The sequence below is a fragment of the Aquila chrysaetos genome, chromosome 24 (genome assembly GCF_900496995.4).
Source record: "Aquila chrysaetos chrysaetos chromosome 24, bAquChr1.4, whole genome shotgun sequence".
Classification (NCBI taxonomy): Eukaryota; Metazoa; Chordata; class Aves; order Accipitriformes; family Accipitridae; genus Aquila; species Aquila chrysaetos.
The window spans coordinates 20,708,829-20,724,649 of NC_044027.1; the positions used below are offsets into that span (position 1 = coordinate 20,708,829).

Consider the following 15,821-nt stretch of genomic DNA (forward strand, 5'->3'; position numbering starts at 1 on the left):
TCTCTGGTGTCAGTGTCTACATATAGATATTTAATTACCAAGGGACTTGCATTTTAGATACTTTTCCTCAAGTGTTATAAAAAGTTGCAGTTTAATACTCATGTACCAACTAGGAATCAAAAATCTTTAGACACAAACTGCTCTTGAAGTTTCTCTTTTTTACCAGTATTGCTCATTGGGTTCTGAACAGATGATCATTTGAGTTTTGCGTTCCAAAACCTTGTCCAACTCTCAAAGCAAAACAAAAAACCTGGCCAGGTAGTGGCCCTCTGTCTAACACCAAGCCAGAGCTAAGTCCGTTGGGTAGGGAGGTAATGTTTAATTTCCACAGCAGCATTTGCATTTTATGTTATGCCATATGTAGCAGTAGAGCTAATACTGTTTTCAGCAAGCGTAGGATACAGCTCCTCCTAGCCCACAAGCTTGAATTTAACATGAGTAGCCAGCAACTGCTTAGTTACTTCAGCTGATAGCACAGCCTTAACTTGCTTCGTGCCAGCTGGCTGTTGGCAACTCTTTAGTGCCTTTGTAACAAGCAGCTTCTTGGAGGAGTTAATATATCCTCAACCAATTGTAAACTATCACTGATTTGCTGAGATTCCCAGGACAACTGGAATTTTGCAGAAAGATTTTTTGCTTTATATTAATGAAAACACAGCTGATACTATTAAATTTGGTTAAAATTTACCAACACTGTTGCCAGTTTTTCATTTTGTATGAGATGTGTGCCAGCAAAGACTTTTGTTCTATAGTAAAGCTGAATTAAATTTAAATGACTTTTAAACTCACATGGCAGCAAAGGATATGTTTATATAATGCTAATGCAGCTGAAGGATATAGTTACCTTGACTGGCTCTGGGGTTTGGGGTTGTGGGTGGGTTGGTTGGTTGGTCCCCTGAGACCCTATGGGCAAATTCAGAATTACAAACTATTTTAGCAAAATATCTGTTCAAATCCCCTTGCTTGTAAGGTCTGAAAACTCAAGTAATGCAGAATAGGGGTAAACAGGACATGACTGTTAGGAATAAATGCAATGTTGTTTTTACCCAGAGAGCAGAGAGACAGGACATAGCATACTTCTTATATTCCCCTCCACACTTTTGTTCTGTTACGTTTTGTTTGAGTTGGTGGAGTTGCTCATCTTGTCAGATAGCCATTGAGGTTAGAAATAAGATGCAGCAAGGTTGTGTCCATGGAACTTGATGCAGTTAATTTTTCGAGCCAAGCTGCTCACCAGTTCCTTCAGAAAATATTTGCTGTGTTTCCTTCATTACATGTTTCTATGTGCAGACCAGTAATACAAGGAGCTTTAGCTGTTTTCTGTGCAGACTTGTGAGTTGGGAAGAGTGTGAGCTGACATGATCCTCAACAACTGCGTTATAAACGTCATAGATTCGTTTACAGCAGAGTCTGTGCACTAGATGCTGGCACAGATGTTACACAACACTGGGCACCTTGTGGAAATTGCCTTTAGTATGTGAGTACGCAGAAGGGGCTGCACCGTGGTGTCAGTCACAGGCCCCAGTATCTCTTAGTTATTTCTGTTTGAAGGCAAGTGGAAAGTTTCCTCCTTGATATGGCTGGCTGCTTTTTACTTGCTTTAGTCAAGCAAAACAAACATGCTGTATTTTGTTTACAATGCTATGTAAATACAATCTAAGTTCATAGAATCCTAGAATGGCTTGGGTTGGAAGGGACCTTAAAGATCACCTCGTTCCAAGCCCCCTGCCATGGGCAGGGACACCTTCCACTAGACCAGGTTGCTCAAAGCCCCATCCAGCCTGGCCTTGAACACTGCCAGGGATGGGGCATCCACAACCTCTCTGGGCAACCTGTTCCAGTGCCTCACCACCCTCACAGGGAAGAACTTCTTCCTTACATCTAATCTAAGTCTACCCTCTTTCAGTCTAAAGCCCTTACCCCTTGTCCTACCACTACATGCCCTTGTAAAAAGTCCCTCCCCATCTTTCCTGTAGCCCCCCTTTAGGTACTGGCAGGCTGCTCTAAGGTCTCCCTGGAGCCTTCTCTTCTCCAGGCTGAACAACCCCAACTCTCTCAGCCTGTCCTCACAGGAGAGGGGCTCCAACCCCCTGAACATCCTCGTGGCCCCACTCTGGACCTGCTCCAACAGGTTCATGTCTTATGTTGTTTCTATTGCTTCTTAAGTTAGAGAGTTCCACATAAATTTACCCTTTAGAACAGATACTGTTCCTAAGGGCACCAAACTTTTTGGGAGTGATGGGGGAAGGGAAAGGAATTAGGAACTTCTTTCCCATAGAAGCAGTACATGTCTGGTGCTTCTGGAAATGTGGTTTTCAGTAAGAATGGGATGTATGTCTTTGCACCATCAGAGTACCATGCACGCATGTGTGCAACAGCATCTGGATGGTGTGCCCTATAGCATGAGTGGTACTGTGAATTATAAAAGTAACTTAAATTGTTAATGAAATAAAACATTCTTTCCTTTAAATTGCATTTTTTTTGGTACATTTAAAAATTGTATTATTTTGAAAAGCACAAAATTGTATCAATAGCAAAATGCAAATATGCCACTATGGGTAGCGGTAGACTACTGGTCCTGGTCACCTGTCTCTGAATGTACTGGAGTTTGGTCAAGGGCATTAGAGAAAAGTTGTACTTTTATGAAGGCTCATACTTCTATGTCCACCGTGCAAACTGAGCTTTTTTCCTAGTTACGTAAGAACTATGTGTATAGGAGCTAATAATGCTGAGTGGGCACGAGATCTCCCTTTCTGCGAAACATCTTAAGTTCTGGCATCAGAAAAAAAGGGTAAAATAGTATCAGGGGAGATCTTCTCCTGTATGATAGAGTGTAGCAGAAGGCTTAGGGAGGCAGTACAGAGCTCTGAAAAAGTGTCTGTCTGTACTGCCGTGGTACTATAAATCAGACACATGTTTAAGACAGACATGTTCCTACATGACTTCCCCAGAAGTCTTGTACTGTGTAGAACAAAAGACAACAGATGTAGACAGGAGAAGAAAAGATAGAAGGATTTTGGTCAGATGGGCAACTTGCAGTCACCCATAGTGGACTTTTTCTGACATTGAAACAAAGGAGGGTTTTGAAGGATGATTTTTTGAGGCAATTTTGCAAGGTTGATGGAGAATTCATCAGTATGAGGCAGTATCGGAGAAAGTACAAAGGTGCTTGTTTGAAAACATGGTAAGCAGGCAAAGGACAGTGACCCTGGCTAGATATAAGTGAAATGTGATGATAAGAAAATAGATCTATTGAGGGTTAATGGAAGAGCCCTTAAAAGTGAAGATACACAATTGCTTTTGGAAGAGAAAACGGGAAAATAATGAAGGGGTATGACCAAAGCAACAAGATCAGAAAACTGTCTTTGTAGGTTTGAGTCAAAACTTGTCAAGCTAGTCAAATAAAGCTGAAATGATGTTACAATCAAATTTTCGCATTGCGTAAAACACAGTGTCTATCACTTCAAGATCCATTCATAATACATCAGAAGACTTCACAGTACCTGAATAGTCTTTCTTAAGAATGGCTTCTCTCCTTTTATAGAGAGAAAAAATATTCTGATACAAAGATGGGGAGTTCCACTGTACTCAGATAGGAGATGACATAGGTCAATTGCCTGTGTAAACTGGCTGGTAGCTTCAAAGGACCCCTTCTTTGTCTGTTTTGTCCACATGAAGATGTGGAAATAAGAGGAATTGTGGTGGTGTATATCAGATTAAGATCTAAAAAATGTCTCTAGACTGTCAGAATAATTCTGATATTCTTTGCACTTAACACTCAGATATTATTCAGGTTTTTCTTTAACTCCCTTTTTTCTTGCTAACCTTAAGCTGCATTTTTGTTGCATTGGATTCTAACTTCATCTAGTTCTATCTAGGGATACACCATTGACCTTGGGTAGTTCATATTTGTTTAAAGTTGTGATCCATGGCAATAATTACAGTGCCATAGTACAGTATGTGTGGTTAAACTTCAACTTATCTGCTTGTTTAGAGTTTGTCCCTAATAACTTGGAAAATACTTCAGGCTATTTCAGCAGAGATATCCAATAAAAGAATTGTATTGCGTAAACTGAAGTAACTTATTTCCACAGCATTAATTTGGTAAAACCTGGAAAAGGTTTTCTCTAAATCAGTTTCAGGCAATGCTGACAGACGAATGCACACACCAAAAAGTTTGGTTATTGAAACTACTTAATAGTTAATCCTTTTAAATAACACACAGAACTTCTTGATCCAAGATAACACTAAGCCTGAACTGCTTATCAGAAGTACTTTCATTTGTTTCATTTTTCCTACTTTTGTACATAGTATAACTTGCTTCCCTAAACTATGTCTGTAATTTCAGTAGAATAAATGTTATAAGCAGGGACTTATGTTTTGTTTTATGGGTATCCACCATTCTAAATCTACTAGCTATTATGTATAGATGTTCTTGTAATGTAAGGATTTACAGGATGTTGCTCAGCACTGCCATATATATCTTTTGCTGGAAATTACCATTTATGTAGCAGAGTCAGGAGAAGGAAAGATGTGGCCATTCCCATAGAGAGCCTTACGTGGGGATGGGATAAATATCAGAGGATAGTAGAATTAAAAAGCAAGTAGAAATTTTGACAGAGGTTCTCTCAAAACCCTTTAAGATGCAAAGTTCTGTTACTCTGAATGGAATATGAATTCTGAATTTAATTACTGACAATTTCAGTGTCAATTTGTACTTATTTGCCCAGTGCCCGTGTATCTTTGATGCATTTTGATGGTTTGCTATTTATAATGCTATTATTAATGCTCTTTATAATAATTTATAATCCCCAGTATCAATACAGGCTGGGGGATGAAGGGATTGAGAGCAGCCCTGCAGAGAAGGACTTGTGGGTACTGGGAGATGAAAAGCTGGACATCAGCCGGCAATGTGCACTCGCAGCCCAGAAAGCCAACCGTATCCTGGGCTGCACCAAGAGCAGCGTGGCCAGCAGGTCGAGGGAGGGGATTCTGCCCCTCCGCTCCACTCTGGTGAGACCCCACCTGCAGTACTGCATCCAGCCCTGGGGTCCTCAGCACAGGAAAGACATGGACCTGCTGGAGCGGGTCCAGAGGAGGGACACGAAAATGATGAGAGGGCTGGAACACCTCTCCTGTGAGGACAGGCTGAGAGAGTTGGGGTTGTTCAGCCTGGAGAAGAGAAGAGCTCCAGGGAGACCTTATAGCAGCCTTTCAGTACTTAAAAGGGGGCTTATCAGAAAGATGGAGAAAGGCTTTTTTAACAGGGCCTGTAGTGACAGAACAAGGGGCATCGGTTTTAAAATGAAAGAGGGTAGATTCAGATTGGACATAAGGAAGAAGGTTTTTATGATGAGGGTGGCAAAACACTAGAACAGGTTGCCCAGAGAGAGGTTGTGGATGCCCCATCCTGAAAGTGTCCAAGGCCAGGTTGGATGGGGCTTTGAACAACCTGGTCTAGTGAAAGATGTCCCTGCCCATGGCTGGGGGTTGGACTAGATCTTTCAAGGTCTCTTCCAACCCAAACCATTCTGATTCTATGATTCTATGAATGCTCTGAAATACCTCAACTTTTCTCATCTTTGCTGGCACATCTGAATTCATCATCAAGGGAAAAACAGGCTCTGAGATTGAGTACTTGTTAAAAAGGTGTTATAATCACCACTTTCAGCAAAGCGGGAGATAGAAGACAAAGATTTTGTGAAGAAGTTATGTTAAGAAACTTAGGAAAAAAACTGGTTTAGGTTAAAAAGAAACAGTTCTGTTCAACTGATCTTTGTGTACATGCAGACACACTCCACATTGTTTAGCTTTTCATAATGCAAACTTCTTGAAAACAGCTTGAAGGGAAGCTAGAATGGCCAAAGAACATGACATATCATAGAATTTATTTTCTTTCAGCAATAATCATGCAGGAAAATTGGACCCTGATCCCATGGATGCTTCATTTCATTAACTATATGAAATAGCATATTACAGTTGTATTGTGCATGGATTTAGGAAAAATTTAAATTGAATATTCAATCAAATGTCAGTTGAACTATAGACAGAAACATTCTATTAAAATTTTGGGAAATTATATGGCTAATGGCATTGTCTAAAGTGACATTATTTGGCTATGCATTTTGCCAACCTTTTCAAATAACTCAGTACAGTACAACCCTAAATCTTGTCTATGCGTTTTTTTCCACCAGAGGGTGCTGGCCAATTTTTTGAAATATAAGTTACGCAGGGATAATTTAAGGTGCTGTACATAGCAGAAACCTGAAACAGGAACTAAAAAAGAAGCTTCCCATCTTTGTTTATTAAGATAGCCTCAGCAGGAGCAGCTGCTGAGTAATTCAGTTCTTAGCAGGGCAGTGTTTATAGCCTGGATTTCAGAGCGTGTCCTGCTGTAATGCACAAGACCTATTTAGGCAGTGGACATTATCACTTTGCAGTACTTGAAGCACCAGTTTGGAAACTCTGACTTAGATTCTTGTAATTATTAGGATAAGAAGTAACTAGCTTTCAGATTGTTTTTTCTGAATCCTTGTAGAAATACCAGTAGCTGTATTTTTTTTTTTTTTTTTTTTTTTTTAGAGAGGACTGTAGCCCATGAACTGGAATGTTTTAATGTCCTGGCACAGTGATAGAGGACAGAGTGGAAAATATTTTGCCAGAGAGTCCTGTAGTCTTGCTCTAGTGGGAGCTGATGCTAGAAGTTTGAGAGGAAAGTGTGCATAGCTTAGCAATACCAATAGGATGAACTAGTAAAGAACAGTCTATGCCTATGAAATGGCTGGAGATTCATATGAAATTAATTTTAATTCTTCGGCCATTGGGGGGCTGGGGGGAATGTAGGGAAAATACCTTTCCACATAGTGCATTTGGCTTTGATGTGGATATTGGGAGTTGTGAGCATCAGTATTCACAAGCAGATCCCAAACCTATGTTTAAAGTTGTTTTTATAGTTTATTCTCAAACTGAATCTTTCCACTTTGGAAAGAAAGTTCATACATGTTTAATTGGGATGTCTGAAGATGTTCAAACTGCTTTGGACTTGATAGTCATTGAAGACCTTTAGTAACTAGGAGACTGGAAAGACAACTTCTAAATGTATCGTGGACTTTGTGCAGTCTCTCAAAACTTCCTCTGAGTAACCTCACTAGGCTTTTGTTCTTCCACGTACAAAACTTCAGTCTGGTGGACTGGAAAGCAATCCTGCATGTAGCCACCAGTCCAGAGACCAAATGTTTTCCCTATGGGGATGCTTGCAGACCACCTACCCACCGAATATTGCTTTTAGAGAAACTCTAATTCAGAGAAAGATGCGCCTTCCTTTTGCCATGTAGCTTCGAGGGCTGAAGGTCACTGTACCACGTCTAAAAGCGTTAAAGCATTTAGCACGTGTGGCAAATTGAACTGTACATAGTTTGGCGGAAATGTTCTCACTTCCAAGCATCTTCAAGAAGCCCACGAAGCCCTACTTGATTGCCTTGGAAGAACACATCGCTGTCACCGCAGGTGACTCCAGCACCATCGCTTGCACGGCAGCCCGCCCCGGGTTTGGTTTGGGGGTTTTGGGGCGTTCTTCGCTGACTGGGCAGAACGAGTTACAGGCCGTGCGGCAGCAGGTGATGGGCAGGTTAAGAGACAGCCGATTTTTCGTCTCCGCGCACAGACTGGGCCGCGTCTCCTCGGGGAGCAGCTGGAGCTGCCGCCCGCCGGCAGGCCCGAGGACGGGAGGGAGCACGGGCACGCTGCTCCGCGGGGACGGCCCTGGCCTCCCCGGGGGCCCGTCCTGCTGGGGGGCCGCGCCGGCGCCCTGACCCCGCGGCCCGGCTGGTCCCAGGGAGCCGCCGGGCCGGGCCGGGCCGGGCCGAGCCGAGCCGCCGCTCCCGGCCCGCGGCCGCCCCAAGGCCAAGGACGGCGCAGCGCACCTGCGGGCGGCGGCTCCTGCGCAGTGCCTGCGCGCTCGCACGCTCTCGCCCCGCCCCGCCCCGCGCCGATTGGCGAGCGCTCCCGTGCGAGGCAGCGGTTGGCCGGCGGGCCCGTCAGTCCGGCGCGCCCCGTCCCCTCCCGTCGATCCCCCCCCCCCCCCCCTCGGCCGGCCTGGGCCTGCGTCCTCGGCGGCTGCGGCGGGCGGGGGGCTCGGTCCGGCGGGTGGGCGGCCGGATCTGCGGCGCTGAAGGCGCCCCCCCCCCCCCCCGCGCCCTGGTGCCGGCGGGGTCCCCGCGCCGGGAGGGCTCGCGGGCGACGCTGGGCGCAGCCGTCCCCGGACAGGTGAGACGTGGATGAGCCCTACTGTGCCTGGAGGATAGGTGGGACCCGGCCGCTCCCGCCCCGCCCCGCCGGGCTGCGGGCCCGTCCGCCGCAGCCCCCCTCCCCCCCGCGCCGTCCCCGCTTCGGGCGTGTGCCGCGGGCGGAGCTCTGCGGCGACGGGCCCGGCCGGGAGCCCACCCTCCGGGGGCGCGCCGCTTGTGAGAAGCCCGCGGCTCCCGGCCTTGCGGGGAGGGGCGGCGAGCGCGGCGCGGAGCGCAGCCCGTCTCCGCCGGCGGCGGTGGCGCGCGGGCCCGGCGCGGCCTCTGGCGCGGCCCGCGGGCAGGTGCACGGGCGGGGGGGAGGGGAGGGGAGGGGAGGGCCGCGCCGCGTCTTGCGGCGCGGGGCCCCGCCCCGTGGGCGCCGTTCCGGGGCTCGGGCCCCACCGGGCTCTGGCCGGGGGCCGGCGGCGGCTTCCCGCGCCGCGCGGCCTTGCGGTGGCGGGGCCGGGCCGGCAGCCCCTCGGTGAACGGCCCCTCGGCCCGTCGCCCTGCCGGCGGTGCGCGGGCAGCCGCGTGACGTTCCCGCTCTGGGCCGTGAGCCCCCCGCCCCGCCGGCGCTCGTGCCGCCGCCGCGCGCTTGCCCGCGGGTGCCGCTGGAGCGGGGAGGGGCGGGGCTGGCCCGCCGCGAGCCCCGCGCGCCTGGGACGCGGGAGCGGCCGCCCCTTTACACAAGGGGCGGGGGGCGCGGCGGGCGCGAGGGAGTGGGGTGGCGGCGCGCGGGGGCCGCGGCGCGCGGCGGGCAGCGCCAGCAGCCCTTGTGGGGGGCGAGGGGGGAAGCGGGCGAAACCGACCGGGCTTGGCCGCATCCTCCGCTGGGCTTCTGGGATGAAGGGGGAGAGACCTGTTTGCGTGTCGTGTGGGCGGTGGGGTGCAGGTGCTGTTAGGGAGCTTCGTTTCAAATGATGCTTGATCCGGCTTCAGCACGCCTAAGGTTTTTGGCACGTGGCGGAGAGGGAACTGTTGTTGAAATTCGCAGCTGTAGAACCACAGCGTGCCTTCAGTTTGCAGTCTGTTGTTGTGAACCCAAGACAACGGAGCGTGGGTAGTCTCTTGCCGTATTTATCATTGAAAAAAAAATTAAATCTGGGTTGGTCCCCCTCTTACAATGTGGTGGAAAGACACTCCTTGCCTTAACGACCTTATAGTTGAATGTAGCAATCCGTGCCTTTTATGTCCAACAGATGCTTTTAAAGACAGGTTTGGTTTTTTGTGTTGAAAGTTCACGCTGTGCTTAGTAGTTATTCCTCATGTGGGAGAAGGACAGGAAGAGTGCGTAACAAGGACGGAACTGTGTGCCCTTGTTTGTTCATTTTCCGTATGTTGTCTGTCCTGCGTGGCGTAGCACCAGTTTGAAAAAAAAATATTGGAAAACTCTTACTTTAACCAAGTTATTTTATTCATTTTTCTGTTTGTTCGCCTTATTTTAGTAAAGGGGTGACAGCTAGAAATCAAGATGGGCAGTAGTTATGAGCTTTGCTTTTTGTTCCATGTAAACTTTATTTCCAGGCTCTCAGCACATTCTGTAATCAAACTTTACATGTGGATATGATAGTATATTTAAAAGCATTACTAATGAGCACCCTAGAAAATGAAAGGTATTTTAATTTGTTGTGTATACAAATGTAAAATATCTTTAAAGCAAACTTACATAGGAAGCACAGCTTTTGTCAGACTATGAGACTGAGCAACTTATTGTTTAAAAAAAAAAAAAAAAAACTTTAAGTGACCATACTTGCTGTATCTTCTATCCCATTCAGTGTTTTCTGTGACTAACAATGGTGAAATTGAATTCTGCTTGCTTATAGCTTTTCAGTCTCTTTGGTTAAAGTAATAAGTTGTATTGACAGCAAAAGCTCATCTTCCCAACTGCCAAAAACTTATGTTTTTTTTTTTAAATTAAACTTCAATTTGCAACAACATTTCTCTGTCTAAAACTTTTATTCTGCAAATTTTTGCTCCCATTTTTCATCATACATGAGTTATTAGCCCATGTGGAAAGGGGGGGGGGGGCGCAGTGGTCAACACAGAGATCATCCCGTTTAAAAATCATGCGTTCCATTCCTATGACACTTGAGTAACACTTTTCATCAGCAGCTCAAACTGACTTAGTTTCAAAATGGAGGTGTTTAGAAGCAAAAATGAATAGATAAAGATGGGAGTAGGGGAACTAGATAGCAATTGTATAAATTGGAATTTTTGAAGTACCACAGATAAAAAAGTAACCCAAGATTTTGGAGCCAGTTGTGCTTACTAGAACGCAGGACAGCAAGGAAAAAATTGATACCTATTCTGGGGGAGGCAGGGAGGAAGCCTAGCGATATGTTTGTCTATTGCTAGGCAAATTTGGGAAGATCATTAATGTCTGTATAATGCAGATTTTTTTTTTCTTCTGGTAAGAAACAGGATGTCGTATCAGACAAGAACTATGAGATATTTTCCAGTAATAAATGTCAGACAGTATCTCCTGAGGAGAAACAGTTTAAAAGTCTGAGAACCAGATTTCTTCTTAAATTGCTAGATAGAAGTTGAGATCTCTGGCCTGCCAGTCCTGATTTTGAAGACTGAGAGTTCTAGTGTTGAGCTAACAAAAGGCAAGTGCTCCATGAAGCTTATTCCTTAATGTTACCTTGGTTATCCGTAGCGAACAAAATAATAGGGGAAAATAGGATGGGCTTTATTTAATAGTATGTTGAAGAACAGAAATATTGGGGTAGTTAGGCAACAGGGTTCTGTGAGAAATTTGTCTTGCTAACTAAACCTAACTTTGTTCTTGTGTGCAATTGTAGGTTGAATTGACCAAGGTAACTAGGTAAAAACTATAAATATGTTTACTCAATCAAGCACTCTAATACTGTGTGATACTCAGGTTTAGAAAATAACAATGTATTATCCTTTTAGTAACCAAACGCAATAAGCGGATGGCTTACTGTCTGTCAGCTGTACTGGTACTAGCTGCTTATGAAAGAACCATTTTTTATAAGAATATACAGGGAATTGTGCTAGGTCTGACAGTGAGTCCACAACTTCATCAGTGATCTGACAATAAATTTGTGAATGCTGTGGTTAACATTTGTAAATAACATAACTTCTTAAAAAAAAAAAAAAAAAAAAAAAAGAACAGTTAAGACAGCCAGTCTGGACAGGGTGAAGTAGACCACTGGGCATGCTATGTATTTGAATAGAGTTTGTGTTAAGGTCAAACAAACTTTTATGTTGAAGAAGATGAACTGTAGGCTTCGCTTAAGGTACAAGGGAATGTGTTTTGAGGAGCAGACGTTCTGCAAATGATGCAGGCAGTCAAAATAGGTAAGCAACACAACAGGAACTCTCAGTGCAGTGTTACAGGAAAAAAGGATTAATTCTATAAATAAATGGACAAGGAAGTAGTGAACAGAATTAGGAAGAAGATTTTAAGTTCTGAAGTGTTTTGTGAAAATCATACTGGACTGCAATGCACGATTTTGATATTCTCATTTTAAAAGGAAGGTAAAAGTTCTGAGTGCCCCAAAATTAGCATTAAAAATGTTTTAAGAATTTGTGATGAGAGACTTAAAGAGCAAGATCAGCCTAATTGATTAAATGCAGGATCAAGGAGGGTCTTGAATACAAGAGAGATGTTTGCTGCAGTCAGCCTCTTCAAGACAGGCAAGAGAGATATCTATGAGAACATCAAAGTGATCAGAAAAGTATTAGCGGTAGGGGTTTATATGAGGAGACCAAAGAACAAGTATACAGTGAGTGTATGTCTTGAACAGTGTGTGGTGTTCTATCCCCATCCTCAAAAGGGTGTGAGGAAAATTAGAGAAGCTATAGAGCGGGGCAAGGGGACCGAAGTGGAGGATGTGGTTGACTTACAAGGAGTAAACTGTAACTTGACTAGGAGGAGCCCTCAGCCTACAAGAGGTGTCTGAGAGAGGGTGTGGTATCCTTCTAACATCGTGACTGGAGTGTTGGAATGGAAGGAGACAGGTTCTTGAGGAGGGGCAGGCAGGGGAGACGAGGAGCGGTTGTCATCGTCTATGTCAGTGACCAGCTGGAGTGCATGGAGCTCTGCCTGGGGATGGATGAGGATCTGACCAAGAGCCTGTGGGTTCCCAAGGGAGGGCAGGGACAGGTGACTTTATAGGGGGGGGGCTCCTACAGGCCACCCGACCAGGAAGACCGACTGGATGAGGCCCTCTATAGAGAGATAGGAGCAGCCTCACGTTCACAAGCCCTGGTCCTCGTGGGGGACTTCAACCACCCTGATACCTGTTGGAGGGACGACACAGCACAGCATAAGCAATCCAGGAGGTTCCTGGCATGTGTTGATGACCACTTCCTTCTCCAAGTGATAGGGGAGCCAAAAAGGAGAGGTGCTGTGCTGGACCTTGTTCTTGCCAACAAAGAGGGGCTGGTGGGCAGTGTGAAGCTCAAGGGCAGCCTTGGCTGCAGTGAAGTGGAGCTCAAGATCGTTAGGGCAGCGAGGAGGTTACACAGCAAGCTCGCTAGCCTGGAGTTAAGGAGAGCAGGCTTTGGCCTCTTCAGGGATCTGCTTGGTAGAATACCATGGGGTAAAGCCCTGGAGGGAAGAGGAGCCCAAGAAAGCTGGTTAATATTCAAGGGTCACCTCTTCCACGCATCCCAACAAAGAGGAAGTCAGGCAAAAACACCAGGAGGCCTGCATGGATGAACAAGGAGCTCCTGGACAAACTCAAATGCAAAAAGGAAGCCTACGGAGGGTGGAAGTAAGGGCAGGTAGCCTGGGCGCAATACAAATTGTCTCAGCAGCCAGGGATCAAGGAAAGCCCAAGCCCTGGTAGAATTGAATCTGGCCAGGGACATCAAGGGCAACAAGAACAGCTCCTATAGGTATGTCAGCGATAAAAGGAAGACTAGGGAAAATGTGGGCCCTCTCCAGAAGGAAACGGGAGACCTGGTTACCTGGGACATGGAGAAGGCTGAGGTACTCAATGACTTTTTTGCTTCAGTCTTCACTGGCAAGTGCTCCAGCCACACCACCCAAGATGCAGAAGGCAAAGGCAGGGACTGGGAGAATGAAGAATCACCCGCTGTAGGAGGAGATCGAGACCATCTAAGGAACCTGAAGGTGCACAAGCCCATGGGACCTGATGAGATGCATCTGTGGGTCCTGAGGGAACCGGCGGGTGAAGTGGCTAAGCCACTATCCATCATATTTGAGAAGTCGTGGCAGTCCAAGGAAGTTCCCACTGACTCGGAAAGGGGAAATGTAACCCCCATTTTTAAAAAGGGAGAAAAGGAAGACATGGGGAACTACAGGCCAGTCAGTCTGAGCAACCTGGTCTAGTGGAAGGTGTCCCTGCCCGTGGCAGGAGGGGTTGGGACTAGGTGATCTTTAAGGTCTGTTCCGACCCAAACCATTCGATGATTCTATGAATTGCGAAGGTGAACAGGAAAGATTGGGTTTTTTTCTTATCATCTTTAATGTGAGAACCAGAGGGCATAAAATAAGACTAACAATAAAGCTAGCTTTGGGAGCAGATATTTTTCACAAAAACATTCATTTTCTCACAGGCTGCAGAACTTTAATGTTGTAGATGCTCCAAGATTTGCAAAAAACTTTGTATATTTGCAAAGCAACTGGATAAATTCGTAAGAGGGAAGGCTAGAGGGACTATTAGGTGTGAAGATTTTTATCTGTGACTTAGAAAGTCCTTGAACTGCAACTCATGATTGCAAATCATGAGGGCCAGTTTAGAGCAGGTTGCTCAGCATCATCCTGAGTTTTGCATTTTGAGATTCCATAACCTCTCTCGGCAGCTTGTTCCAATGCCTAGGCATTTTCATTGTGAATGTTTTTTTCCTGATGTATGATTGGGGTTTACCTTCCTGTGACTTGCCTCTGTTGCCTGTTGTCTTTTCATGGCTTGCCTTGGAGAAAAATCTGGTTCCATCTTTGTAATTTTACATTAGGCCATTAAAGCCATCAACAAGATAAGTCCTTAGTATAGTCATTTTGAGATTAACAAACCCAGTTCTCTCAGCCTCTCCTCTTGCATCTGAGCTGTCTTTCTTATTTTTTGTCAATGAAAGCCTAACTTTCAGCTGGCCTTTATGTCATATATATTCTATTTCCTGAGTAACATGCTAGATACAGTCTTCAGTCCAGATTTGTTTTCTGAAACTACATTAGGATGGCTTTCCAGAAAATTCTCTTATTTCAACAGACTAATGCTTGGTTTAATATTAGTTTAATATCTTCAGGTTTATCTTATAAAATGCCATCTTCAAGTGATAGTAAATGAATAGTGGAAAGGTTTAGGTATTTTTTTTTTTTATACCAATTAGTGTTTTCAGGTTTCAAATGTTGAATGAAAATATCCGCAACTGGTATGCGAATGTAGACTCCACTTATGTGTTCTAGCAAAGCATAGCTGATCCTTTACCAAAGGAAAAAAGACTGTTTAAATAACACAGTTAAATTATGCTGCTTTCAATGGTTTTCTTTTATGACTACATCTGTTGATTTCATAAGCAATCAGAAATAGATATTCAGAAGTATCACACTTCTTAAGTAAGTACGAGAATTTTTAACTAAAGAAGTAGTTTAAGTATGTAAAAAAAAAAAAAAACACGTGTATTTTCTCATGTTTGGATCTGAAAGCAATTTCCTATTTTGCAGAAATTTCTCCAAAATAAACATTTAGGTATGCTCTTATGGAACACGTTGCACCAAAGAAATTGAGGAAGATAGAAGGTTAACGGAAGCTTTAATACTTCCTTTAGCAAGTAATACGAAACATAAGGCTTTTGCACTATTTTACAGGTACCTAAGACGTCGTTTGGGATTATCTAATTTTTATAGGTTTTTTTCTGATTCATGTCATTCCTTCGTATATGTAGTCCTAAATACCTTGGCTCAAAGCTTTTCAGCAGCTATCGTGGATAACCGGATTATTGTAAAAAAAAAAAAAAAAAAAAAAAAAATTTTACTGAGTTTGTTGTGTGAAACACATGCTTCCACTTGAATGAATGTTAGTCTCTTTTAAAGTTTTTCAGTTAATTCGTGGTGAGGTGCAGAGGTCTTCTTTAATGCAGGATTCCAAATATTGATGAATTTTTCCCAACCAGAGGCTGTTTTCTTCCCTGTTAATGTTTTCATGGACTTCTGTTTGCTGACATCAGGTGGCATGTGTATCTGTTCCTGATAAGTTCTTTCTGTCTGCCTAATTGATGTCTGCAATATCAAATGACCTTTGACTTTTAACGGCATAGGGGAGGTGGAGAAACAGGAAGAATTAATGCTGCCTAATTGAAAAGTTCAGATACACTGGAGACTGCCAGTGCAGAGTTTGGAAAGGCAATTTTTTCAGATGTATCAAATTTTTACTTGGAAAGTCAGTTTTCAAAGCCATTAAGAGTGAAAGAAGTAGATGGAACAGAGCGCATGCAGACACACACACAAAACAAAAACTTAATTGCCAGGGAACAAATCTGATTAACAAAGCTGAGATGGGATGTGAACATACATTATGTCTGTAATTTTTGTTGAAATGT

General features: G+C 44.7%; 1 protein-coding gene across 8 annotated transcripts in view; it reads left to right on the plus strand.

The window, feature by feature from the left end:
• The first annotated feature begins 8,128 nt into the window (after positions 1-8,128).
• The window catches only part of RALGPS1 (Ral GEF with PH domain and SH3 binding motif 1), a 134,213-nt gene continuing 126,520 nt past the window's right edge, over positions 8,129-15,821 (plus strand). For 7 of the 8 annotated variants that reach the window (XR_005931239.1, XR_003921252.2, XM_029999351.2 and 4 more), the window contains exon 1: positions 8,129-8,265. The gene's annotated coding sequence lies outside the window, so the exon portion shown is untranslated. Of the gene's footprint in view, positions 8,266-14,900; positions 15,091-15,821 lie in introns of those variants that run through there. The other variant, XM_029999352.2, reaches the window with a different exon arrangement.